This window comes from Cinclus cinclus, chromosome 11 (genome assembly GCF_963662255.1).
Source record: "Cinclus cinclus chromosome 11, bCinCin1.1, whole genome shotgun sequence".
NCBI classification, from domain to species: domain Eukaryota; kingdom Metazoa; phylum Chordata; class Aves; order Passeriformes; family Cinclidae; genus Cinclus; species Cinclus cinclus.
This window is the reverse complement of record NC_085056.1, coordinates 20421605-20433752: the sequence shown is the minus strand read 5'-3', so window position 1 is coordinate 20433752 and position 12148 is coordinate 20421605.

Sequence of the window (12148 nt, the reverse complement as noted above, 5' to 3'; positions counted from 1 at the left end):
ACTGGCTGGTCCCCGTATCTCTCGTTACAGATTTTGCAACCCTCCAGGAGCTTAATGTTTCATAGAGTGTCTTTTCACAGTGTCTCCCTAGCAAGGCCAGATGATGATCTTTCTGTGCTCCTCTGGGTGTTTTGCTGCCTCTCTGGGGCTGCTGTCTCCAAGCCCACCTCCCCATCCCAGTCAGAGGGACTGAAGGGAGGGTCTTAAGGGATGAACCAGGCTGTGCTTGGTGATGGCCAGCAATAGGACAGGAGGCAATGGGCAGAATCTGAACAGGAAATTCCACTTGAACCTGAGGAAGAACTCCTCTCCTGTGCAGGTGACAGGTTGCCCAGAGAGGCAACAGTGAGGGAGTGTCCCTCACTGGAATTATTCCAGAGCCCTCTGGACCCAACCCTGTGTCATGTGCTCTGGGATGGCCCTGCTTGAGCAGGGAAGTGGGACCAGATGACCTACTGTGGTCCTTTCCATCCCATGCCACCCTGTGACTCAGTGATACCCATCCGAAGCGGGAGTTCTGGGCAAGTGTGTAGACGTTGCCCACCTGAAGAGTATGCTGGTCCTAAACTTCCCCGCGTGCTTTGGGGAGAACAGCACGTGAAAGATCTGCTTTTGGCCAGGAGGGATGATGCCGTGGCAGGGGTTGATGTAGAACAGTGGCAGGTCTTTGATGTCATCTGGGCAGATTTCCAGGGAGGAACTAACACACTGCAAATAGAGGTGTTTTTGTTTGAAGCGCTGTAGCTTCTTGGAGTGGTCCTTCTGCTTGGGCTGCTGCTGAGAATAATGCTGCTGCTGCTGCTGCTGCTCAGAATCCTGCTGCTGCTGATGCTGCTGCTGCTCAGAATCCTGCTGTTGCTTGGCAAGCTGCCGCAGTCCAGAAGGATGCATCTCAAAAGGATGGTCCTGCTGCCACCAGAAAGGATGCAGCAGCTTTCTGTGATGGCTCAGAGGATTGGAGGAGAGGAACTGACCTGCAGAGAAGAAGAGAACACCTTTCAAAGACCAATCCTATGTTCCCAGCAAATCTGCCTTCTGCTGCAGGTAACTGGAAGAGATCTGGAATGCACTTGGAACATCTCTAGCCGAGTACTTTCAGCAGGAAATAGAGCATCTGGGAGCAAGGTCTCTGCCTGCAGCACACATTCCTGTGCCAAATGAGAAGAGTTGGTTTTAGACAGTGACTTTACATTTGCCCTGGAGTGGGGAACTGCACACAGACAGTGGCTGCAGGGCAGCTCACTCATTACACCATTGTTTTTCCCAGTCTCAGACTTCTCAAAGAGATGACCTGATGTCCCCTTTCCCAGTCCTGACCCAGCGTGTGGCTCTTCCCAGAGCCTGGCTCAGCTCCTTTGCAGAGCAGAAGGGGCAGAGCAAGAACAGAAGGGGCTGAAAGGCAGAGGGGGACAAGGAGAAAAATCTCCAGCTGCACTTGGGAAGATGCTGATGAAAGTGAATGTGTGGACAAGGATGCAATAGCAATTCAGGGTCAAGTGGCAGGGTCTGCTCCCCAGGCCCTCAGCCACCAAGTGAAATGCCCTTACGCATCAGAGTGGTTGAGTATGGTTTCTTCACTGCTTTACTATCTGCAGCTTCCATCCAGCTGTATTCCAGGGCTATATTTCCTGTGTTGTGTATCCTGAAACTGAAAAGCAAGAAGGAGGAATAAAAAAACCAAGTCCAATAAATATAAAGCAAATAGTGCAATAACATTGTCTGATGGACTCCTGGTACCACTTTCTGCTGAGGACCATCTTCTTCTCCAGGCACCTCTACTATGCTCAGACTGCTGTCCTGGGTGGCCCAAAAAGTATTTCCAAGTCTGGAAGTTTAAGAGGAAAGGGCCAACGCGGTGCCCAGGACATTGAAGCTAAGAGGCTTACTCTGCACTTTAGGTCTTGGCTTGACTGCAAACTTATTCTTGAGCAGATGAGGACAAGTGACATGCAGTAAAAACAAACCCATGGCTGGTCTCAGCAGAAAGATATGGCAGCACTGAACCTCTGCTGACCACCGTCTCCTGCTTGGCTTTGTATGCACATAAATGGGCTTGTGCTGGTTTTGGCTGGGGTAGAGTTCGGGGAAGCGGGCACTGGCTCAGCCCTGGCAAAGGCAGCTCCCGCTCACAGGGCCCTGCTGGCCTCCAGCACTCACATGTCTTTCCTTGTCTGGTTGGGCAAGGTATCCTTGAGCTGAACCACTATCAGGTTCCGTTTGAACTCAGTGTAGCCAACAACAGCACTGAGGTACACCTTGGCCTCCTGGATGCTCTCATCCACAGTGTAAGCCGGTGCTGGTTCTGGTTCTGGGGCTGTCTGGACCATCTGCAAACAGAGGAGGGAAGAATCACTGAGCAGAGCCCAGAAAGTCAGGCTGACAAGGGAATCTCTTGGCCCCCAAGATCAGCCTCACAGAGGGACTAGAAAGGACCATTCACTTCTACTTTCCTGGAAAGATGACAAGACTGGGACTGATCCGCTACAGTAGTTGTTCCTACCTGTTGATCAAAGCAGTCACTACCACAGCTGTTAATATATCCATGGAGACTATAGCTGCATTCCAGTCCCTGTACTTCAACCTTGTAAGAGGGACTGGCTTTTTTCCTGGTCCCCTACAAATCCAGCAGGTCTCACAATTAGGATTAAGTTTGCCTGCTGGAGCTCTGTGGATGGAGAACCCCAGGACTGAAGACCTCTAGAAAGCGCCTTTTTCTTCTTGTCTTAAGAGCAAGTGCTCTCCAGATGTCATGTGTGGAGCAACAGCCACACTGCTGGGAGCTGGGAGTGGGCACTTTGGGAAGTGAAAGATCTCAGTAGCAAAGTCTCCAACTGCAGATGTGCTGATAGAAAAGAGGATGGTTTAGAGGCCTTAAAATGGTCCAGAAACTCAGACAGGACTTTCACCCAAGATGAGTATGTTTGGTAATAATGACAATAAAAGCAGGAGTCTCTGGAGATGATCCTTCTCCAGACTCCTCCATTCTGTCATACAGTGCCTGGGCTACTCCATGATGAGATATCCCACACAATACAGAGACCACAACCATACTCTGGTATCCATGCAGACAAAACTCGGAGTTCACCAGTATGTGCAGCAGAAGTGTATTTCTCTCCACTTCAAAAGAAGAGACATGGTGCAAGAGACTTAACTGCTCGTTGGTGAAAAGGCACCTAATGAGATGAAGAGATTTCTAACACCATAAAATGGGATAAAATCATATAACGTTGTCTCCCATTCAACATGGGCTGCAACACTTGTGCTTGTGGCACAGACTGATAGTTTGTGTGTGGCTAAAGGTCTCTTGTCAAAAGGCTCTTGTGTGATTGTATCTGGTCACTGTGCATCTCCCCTAGAATGCACTGCTGCTGAACCCCACGGCTGCCCAATGTCCAGAGGAAGCAGGAGCTGCTCAGCCAGCAGTGATGGTGTTATGGTGGTCTTTTTGTAAAAGCTAGGTTGGCTTTTTGCTGTTTTGCTCCTTACCTTCTCTTTCTCAGGCCAGCTGGCTGACATGTCCTTCCTGGTGGTATCCTCCATTGTGACAATGCACATTCGGTCCTCCCAATCCTGAACCATCCTTTGTGGTAGCTCAGAGTTGGTCTTGATCACCTTACATTTCACAGGGTGCCTCCTGAAGGTGGCTGGAACATTTGATTTCAAGGTGACTGTGATGTCCTTGGCATAGCCAGGATGGAGGTGTCCCATCTAGGGAGAATCAGGCAGTCAAGACCAAACTGGAAGGAAGCACTGCCAAGGGCAGGACTGACAGCAAAAGGGACTGATGTGGTGAGGTGCTGTGCCAGGAATCTGCACCTCGGTGTGGATTTATGTGAACTCTGATAGACAAAAGTGTGAACAGAAGGTGCCACCTCCCATAACGTGAAGCCTTTTCTGCAAGGCTGGCAGCCTTGGCCCAGCCAAGCCAGGGACTGCATCTCCTACATGGATGGCACTGGAAGTGGCTATCACTGCTATGTCAGGACTCCCTGCCAGCGCCCAGGAACAGCAGGGCAGGGCTTGAGCAATGGGGAAAGGGAGAGCAGTCCACGCTCACCTTGGGGGAGAACTGGAATGTGGCGTCTGCCTCCCACTCAAAGCGCATGACCTTCATACTGGTATGGTTGGTGATGGTGAAGGTCCTGCGGTAGGGCCTCCCGACAGGACAGTCCCCAAACTGGATGTGATTCAATCTGACAGCTGTTAAGGAGGAGAGCAAGAGATCTCAGTATGCAGGGAGCTCCACCCGCCCCTTTCACGTGCACAGACAGCTGTATGTTCAATGCTTCCTTGCTCCAAGCCTTCCTCCCCGTGGGAGGGAGTTCCCCAGGCCTCTCCCCATCCCACCACTTTCAGAGAAACACTCTGACACATCCCTAAGCCAGCGACATGCAGCATGGCACACGCTGCTCTGCATGCATGGCTACCACAGCCACAGGCCACCAAGTCCCGTGGCTGACAGCCCAGGCCTGGCTAGAGAAAGGACACACTTGATCAGATATTTTCTTCTTCCTTGCTCCACCTAGGCAGCCTCTCCTCTCTTACCATCAATAATGTCTTTCTTCAGACTGCGCTTAGCTCTCCTCTCATCTGTGTCTTCCTCTAGTCCATCAAGGGTGAATTCATCCTTGTGGCCTTCACCCACCAGCTCTATTAGGGTCTTCTTAGAGTAGATGTCTTCCAGTAACACACAAATCTTCCCTTCCAGATGTTGAGTCAAGGTGGGTTTGAAAATGACGTCAATATTTGTTGATTGCCCATGATGCAGAAAGAAGAAAGGCTTCTCTGGGGGCTTGCTCTCTGCACAGCAATGGAAATCAAAGTGATACAGCTCTACAGAGGAAATACTTCCATAGGATATATGAAGAAGAAGAGGTTGAAACCAGCTGCCCTCTACGCACAGCTTCTACCCCAGTGGTTCCAAACCCTCTTCCTATGTTCACGAGACTGCCACCTCCAGACACATCAGCACTTAGAGCAGCTGAACCTCACGTTGATGCCCAGCTGTCATTCCATCCGCTTCCAGCCAGTTCCAGCCATATGGAAAGCTGAGCCAGAGAGTGCTTTTGGCTTCTGCTGGCTGTTTGTGTGCTCAGGGGCTGCATCTGTTCCAGCTGGTACCTTCCCAATGCAGCAAATACCTCAGAGGGTCCACTGAGGTAGTGACAGTCCCCCACAGCTCAACCCACCGTGTCTAGAAGAACTGAACAACTTCTCACAACTTTCTAGGAGGAAACCCTGCAAAAGGTCCCCAAGAAAAGCTGGGGGGACAGAGAGCCCAAGGAAAGAAACTGTGTCTAACATCTGGCTGCTGCTCAGAGAAGCCAAGAGCAGGGCACACGTTTTCCCTCTGTGCATGATCACGCTTCATGGTTAATAAATTTACCATTTCCAACGCAGTCCTCTTCCACATCTTCAGTGTAGAATCTCTCGAGTGTGGAGCCCCTGCCTTTCAAGAAGAACGCTCCGTGCTCATCCTCCAGGTGTAACATAAACTGAGAAAAGGGAACAGAGAGCACAGTGATACTGGTGTGAGTACAGGATGGCACAGGGACTGACACCGCAGTGCTGCTGGTCCCGCAGGGGAACCCAGCACCTCTCCCACTGCAAACAGCCCTTAGCACAATAGGTTAAGTCAAACCAGCCAGGAAAAAAAGGGTCTTCAGAGACATCTGGATACCACTAACACAGAACCAAACGGGACAGAAAGTAATGAGCAGATTGTATTTAAACCACAACTAAGTTTGCTTGAAATGTAGTAAACTAGAATCAAATGCAATCTAATGGAACTGGGAAATCACACATCACCGTGAGAACAAAAGGTGACGAGAGACAGGGGGGAAAATACTCCATCACCACTCCACCTGTGTTTAACTTAAAGAAGAAAGACTGGATGGAAAATTCCCAAGAACTCCCTTCTTGGATGTCAGTCACTTGCTTAAAATTAATTTCTCACACCTCTTCTTAGGTGTGCCATGTTTTCTGGGACCCTCCCCCTGTGCCACAGGCATGTGTTCCCAAACCAAGCCATTCCTTGTGCAGGTTCTCACCTTGACAGGTACGATGCCATTGTTATGGATGACCAGGGGGAGCATCTCTGTATCCCCCACCCGGAGTCTCTTGAAGCGCAGCACAGCATTTCCCCTCTTGCTGCGAGCACTTGGGCACACGACTGTCACCTGTGGCTCATGCCCCTTCCCACTGATGGTGAAGGTCAGGGTTTGGGGCTTAATTTGCACAGAGCTGCAGGAGAGGCACAGAAACAATTTCAGCTGGCACTAACCCATTTCTCTCTGGGCAAGGGAAGCAGCAAGCGCCACCCACAATGTTTTCCCTGCCTGGTGCCCCTGTACCCCACAACACAGCCCCCCACCAGCCTCTTCCCAATCCATGCAGGGCCATTCACAAGAGGAATCTGCTCCAAAGAACCAGAGCCTTCCACAATAACAGTTAATAATTTCACTTAATTGAATCATGCAGTACAGCAGGTAAATAATGAGGCACTAGATGAGATATGGCAAATCCCCTGGCTGCAGGGAGATGAGACATCTGCAACAAGCAAAAGCACAGCAGGAAAGCAGTACAAAAGCAAGGAGGCAAAAGTAAATCATCACCATCAATAAAGATAATTTCCAAGAACAGTAAAATAGCAATTTTGTATTAGGAATGAGACTTCTCTTGTTCCAATTCAGCCACTAAAGGGTTGAGGAAGAACAGGTCAAAGCCCCACTAGAGAGGTCCCAGGGCAGAGGAACTGGGCTCCTCTTTCAAACCAGCTCCAATCACTCACATAAAACCGCTTAATGAATGCCAGGGAACCACAGAGGATCACTTAATTTTACAGAATCTAAGAGGAAATTTTGACTGCTGACTTGCTGGCACCAAACTGTTCATCTCAGCCTTTGTCCTTGGAAACCCGCAGCTCAGCTGCAGCACATCTCAGTAACTTCCAGTTGGCTACCTAATATTTCTGTGTCTTCATAGTTCCTCCTCCAGGCTAAACCATCAGCCTCATTTTTCTGCTCTTTCTAACAGCTACTGCCTCCCAGATCAACTCATGCCAAGTACTCTGCCTAAGGCTACTGAAAGCATTAGAGCTAACAAGAGATCTGTGCCTTCCCAGTGGAGAGGCAGTTTTCAGTGAGGCCTCCCCCAGTATTCCACTGGCAATTTACCTTTTTGGGATGACAAGGGAAGCCTTGAAAGTACAGCCGTAGTTCTGCTTCTCTGGTGGGGTGAAGGTCACCGTAGCAACGGCATTGGATGAGCCAGGAATGGACATCATGTCAGGATACAACTTGAAAATGTTATTGATAGGGCTTTTTTCCTTGGGGAAACCCAGAGAGAAAAGTTAGGAGAAAGCACCTTTCAACATGACACAGTTTTATTCATAAATGCATTACTGAGAACAGCCCCAGACAGTGTGTCATCCTTCCTGCTTCCCGAGGCAGGCTCCCTCTCTCCCAGGGAATGCTGACCTCGTGCTAAAGCATTGTGTGTTTTGAGTGCTGGCAGCTGCCCCAGCATATATGGAAGGTGGGCGCTGCATGGAAAAACCCTGCAAATAACCTAGAACTGGCCTTCAAAGAGAAGGAAAAGCCAGGGAGCCCGAGGAAATGCTCTGCTTTGAGCCCTGGCATGTCAGTTCATAACAGCCCCTCTCTGAGTGTGCTTCCCACTGAAGACCCAGAGGTGTGAGCCAAAACCTTGCTTGGGACATGCAAAATTCAACACAGCTGTTCCCTGGCTCTGCTGCTCTCCCTTGCACTTTAACCTGCACTAAGCTAGACTAGTCTGGGCCACAGGAAGCAATCCATCTGGAGAACAAAACAAACTCTCACAAGGCCTTTAGAGGGCAGCCATCACCTTGGCCTCTTGATCTTACCTTTCCAGGCAGGGGTTTGTTGGAGAGGACCACGTCACATGGCAGACCACTTGTATTGTAGACACTGAAATGAGCTTCAGCCTCTTGCCCAACCAGAACCTTGGTGAAGACAAATTTGTTCTCTTCTCTGACAAACAGACCCGTGCCTTTGACTGACCGCAGCTTGCAGCTGAGGTTGGTGCTGCTGCAGATCGGGTACTCCTCAAAGGTTAACATGACATCCTCAACAAGTGCTGTGGACAGACAAAAGGAATGAGCGTGGAAAAGCCTCCCTGATGAATTTATCCGCACCCTGCTGGCCTCTCAGAAGGCTTGATGAGCCCCTTCTGCCGATGTGACTGCTAAACCCAAGCTTGGGTGGGGGAGCTGGCTGTGAGGATGGAGCTCAGTCATCCTCAGTCTTAGAGAGCATTGCTTTCCTTTTATCCTTCCGTGCATCCCTCTCAGCCTGGGAGGGATGAGTCCACTGGTGGACTTGAAGAGGGCTGGAACCTCTTCAAGGATTTTAAGGTGGGACACCAGGGCTAGTGTGCCTCTCTATCCTAGCAGCAAGTTGAGGTGCTGATCAGCAGCAGGTGTGACCAAGGCAACCTATGGACAGGATGTACCTGGGAGGCAGGATTCGGCAATCAGGGTAAAGGGAATGCCCACGGGATTGTCCTTGGGGTCTCTGCCCATGATGTCAATGTAGAGCTGCTCCTCACATGTCCCCTCCTGCCCTGCGAGGCATTCCACTGTGATCTTCTGCTGGCCCCACGGAGCGACAGAGCCGGAGCAGGGGGACACCGTGAACATGCCAAGACTGAGGTAACCCTGCAGAAAAAGTTCCAAGAGAGGCTGATGGCTAATAGCTGTGCCCTGAGCACCCCAGCAAAGAGTATGTCCTGCCTTGGCCTCCAGCTGGGGCCAAGTACCCAGTCCCAGGGCAGGGAAGGATGAATCCATGGCCCAAAGGCAGCTCCAGGCTGAGACCAACCAGCCAAGAGGAGCTGCAAGCCTGTCACAAGTGACAGAGAGAAAGGAGTTTGTGTGTAAAGAATGAAGGTGGTAGCTGTGATCCTTCAACCTCCAGAGGTAACACAGGACAGTAGAAATGGCTGTGAGAAATGATGGGAGAGAGGTAAGGGACTGGGAAAAAGAAAAAGCAATGTGTTCTGAGCTCTGTGGACTGGGAGTTTAGTGGGGGATGTTTTTGCTTCTGTGGTGTTCACACACCTATGCTGGCTAGCAGCTGTCAAACACAGGACCTGCTCCCCTCTGTTGACCCCACAGCTCCAGGTCTGAGCCAGAGTACAGGACTGTCAGTGGGACTGAGCACATCCTGGACTCCATCCTGCAGACTACATCCCACCCTGTGGTGATCAGCCCCCAGCCTGGGCACAGCAGCATGTTCTCACATCCCCTGCAGCAGCACTGCTGGGGAGCAGGAGTCACCCACCTGTGAGGAACTTGATTTCAGCTTTGTAGCCAATACAGCAGATTCCCCTTGGTTTGAACTGTGGAGAAAGCAGAGGTGTCTGTCATGCTGAGCTCCCCTGCCTTTCTCTGAGGTCAAAGCTGGCTTTCCTCCCCACAGAGGAAAGCCTTCCTGCTGCTGATGGCTCCCAGAGAGCAGCCTGCAGCACCCAGTGCTCGACAGAGCAGCTCTACCACCAGCTTCATAGTACACATGGGGATACCAAGGTGATGTTTTGCTCCCTCTCCCCAAGCCAGGGATGCAGATGGATGATAGCCCAGGTCTCCTGGCTGCCTGCCACATACCAGCCATGGGGTGGTGCCTCCTCAGACAGGAAGGGTGGTGCAGGGCTTCTCATACCTTTTGCTTTCCAATGCAGATGCATCCTCGGGTGCTTGGAGGATGTGGAATTTGAAGTTGAGCATGCCTCTGTTCTCCAGCACGACAGTCTGGGTCTTCTTGGTGCCCTTGAGCATGGCCCCAAAGTTGATGGGTGAGGCAGGCTCAATACTGTATTGCTGTACACAGCTTTCGCTGTCACCCTCACTGGGATGGTGGCAACAGTCTGGCTTCCTTCCCCTGAGCTGGCATCTGTCACCTGTGTGCACAGGAAGGGGTGGTAAACAAAGCCAAGAGGCCAGCTTGCTCTACCCCAGTCGCCAGCCTCCACCCCAGGCCTCCATCAATTTACCCTCCCTGTTTAAGCACCTCCTCCAGAGTCAGATTCTCACCTCCACTTAGGAAGCCTCCCAATGGTTTTGAAAGACTTTGTGTATGTAGGAGAGAGGATTTTCCAGTTAAAGCCTTCCTTCCTTTAGATACCTATCCTGTTGATGCTCCCAAAACACCGTGTGATAACAGAGCCTGGCCCAGGGGGCTCACCTGGCAGTACAGGATGGGTTTGTTCTTGACGACCATTTCCCTTGTGGGGTGGACGACCATCTCAATATTCACACCAGCCTGGGAGGCAATCAGCATGCCCGACTGAGGCTCAATAGTGAAGTGGGATGCCAAATCTTGCATCCTGGGACCTGCATTCTTCAGCACAAAACTGAAGGGGAGAAAGGGAAGGAATGGAGATCTCTGCAGTTAAAAGTATACATCCCACCAGCACAGCCAGGACTTTGTATAGGATTAGGGAAAAAAAAGAAAAGGGAGAGTCCAACTCTGCTCAGGGAATCCTGGATCTTGTCAGAGAGTGCAGGCAATCACAAGGTTACTGCAAGAACCCTTGACACCAAAATTTTTCATTCACTTCTTTACAGAGTCTCAGAAAGAGAAAGGAGGTGACCATCAAAGAAAGGCAATGAATCTCAGCATTTCAGTGGCTGACATTTCTGGGACTCTCCTTTGGGTTCCTCCTGGGCCTTGGAGAACTGCTGGTTTATGGCTGGATTCTCTGGTAAAATAGTTGAGATTAGAGAGCCCAGGTTTTTTATTTATCAAGAGGTAGCCAGCATTGAAACACGTTCTAGCCATTGACAGAGGCAGAAGGCAGGCCTGGCAACCCCAGGAAATGTTCACTACCAGGCAGCTGGACTCACCAGTACTCAATGTTGTACATCCCTTTGTTCTTTAGACTCAGGACTTTCTTCACATTATCCAGGACATGAATGGTTCCAAATTCCAAGCTTCCATCTGGACCTGCAGAAAACCCGCAGAACAAGGTCAAACACGGTATTTGTGAGCTGCTGCAGAATACACCAGGTCACAAGCTACATGGAGGTCTTGGCACAAAACCCTTTTCAGCAAGTTTCTGTTCTTGAAAGTGTTTTCCAGCTACTTGTCTGCCCGTTCTCTTCTTACTCAAAATATCTGCAAGCTTAGTAGCTAAGCCTTAGGAGCTTGGCTTCCATTTCCTCACTTCCAAGCACAAATCCAATTACTTTATATGCTGTGCTGAGCCTGTGGCAGTTGCCAACTGCCTGTTCACATCTCTGTGGTTTCAAAGCCCCCAAATCCAATCTGCACGTGAAGCTGTACACTTCAAAGGTCAGAGGGGAGAGACTTAAGGCTGTAAGTGCCCTGATGAGGTTTTATTACACACAGCTTGCAGGGTATGTGCTTTATGTATCCATCCCATCCCTGCATCCCATCCCATCCCTGCATCCCATCCCATCCCATCCCTGCATCCCATCCCATCCCATCCCTGCATCCCATCCCATCCCATCCCATCCCATCCCATCCCATCCCATCCCATCCCATCCCATCCCATCCCATCCCAATTGCTTTGGTCTCCCACCTCCCAAGGCAGTGCAGTGCACCTGGACTGCTTTCTTTGGGAGGCATCCACTGACCTTCAGGCATGTCGATACTCAGAGAAACATCACAGACCTCTGCAGAGATCTCAATGTTTTCAGCCTGAACAATCCCCAGGATGTTTGATGTATCTGAAACCTGAAGCAGCAAGAAACAAACATTGTTCAGATGATTCTTTTAGTAGACAGCCTGTAAGTCCTTGTCTCTGCTGGCTGCTTCCTCTGTGGCCTCCCTGGCTTCACAAATGTTGGTGGACTCCCATGCTTTGTTCACCTGCTGCAGTGGGATTCTGCTGCAGAAAAAAGCCCTATCAGCCCAAGTCTGTTCTCCTACAGCAGGGAATGCTGCTGCCAAAGCATCCTTGAGAGGCACAGGGATGTAAGAACAACCACAAGAACTGTGAGGTGTCTCAGAGCAGATGGCATTGACATGCCTCTCCAATCACCTAGCACCCTCTCTGAAACACAGCCCCTAAACCACGGGGAACAAAATCCCAGCGGGAGTGTTTGTTGCACTATGCAAGAGGTTCAGACAAAATCCAGGAGGAA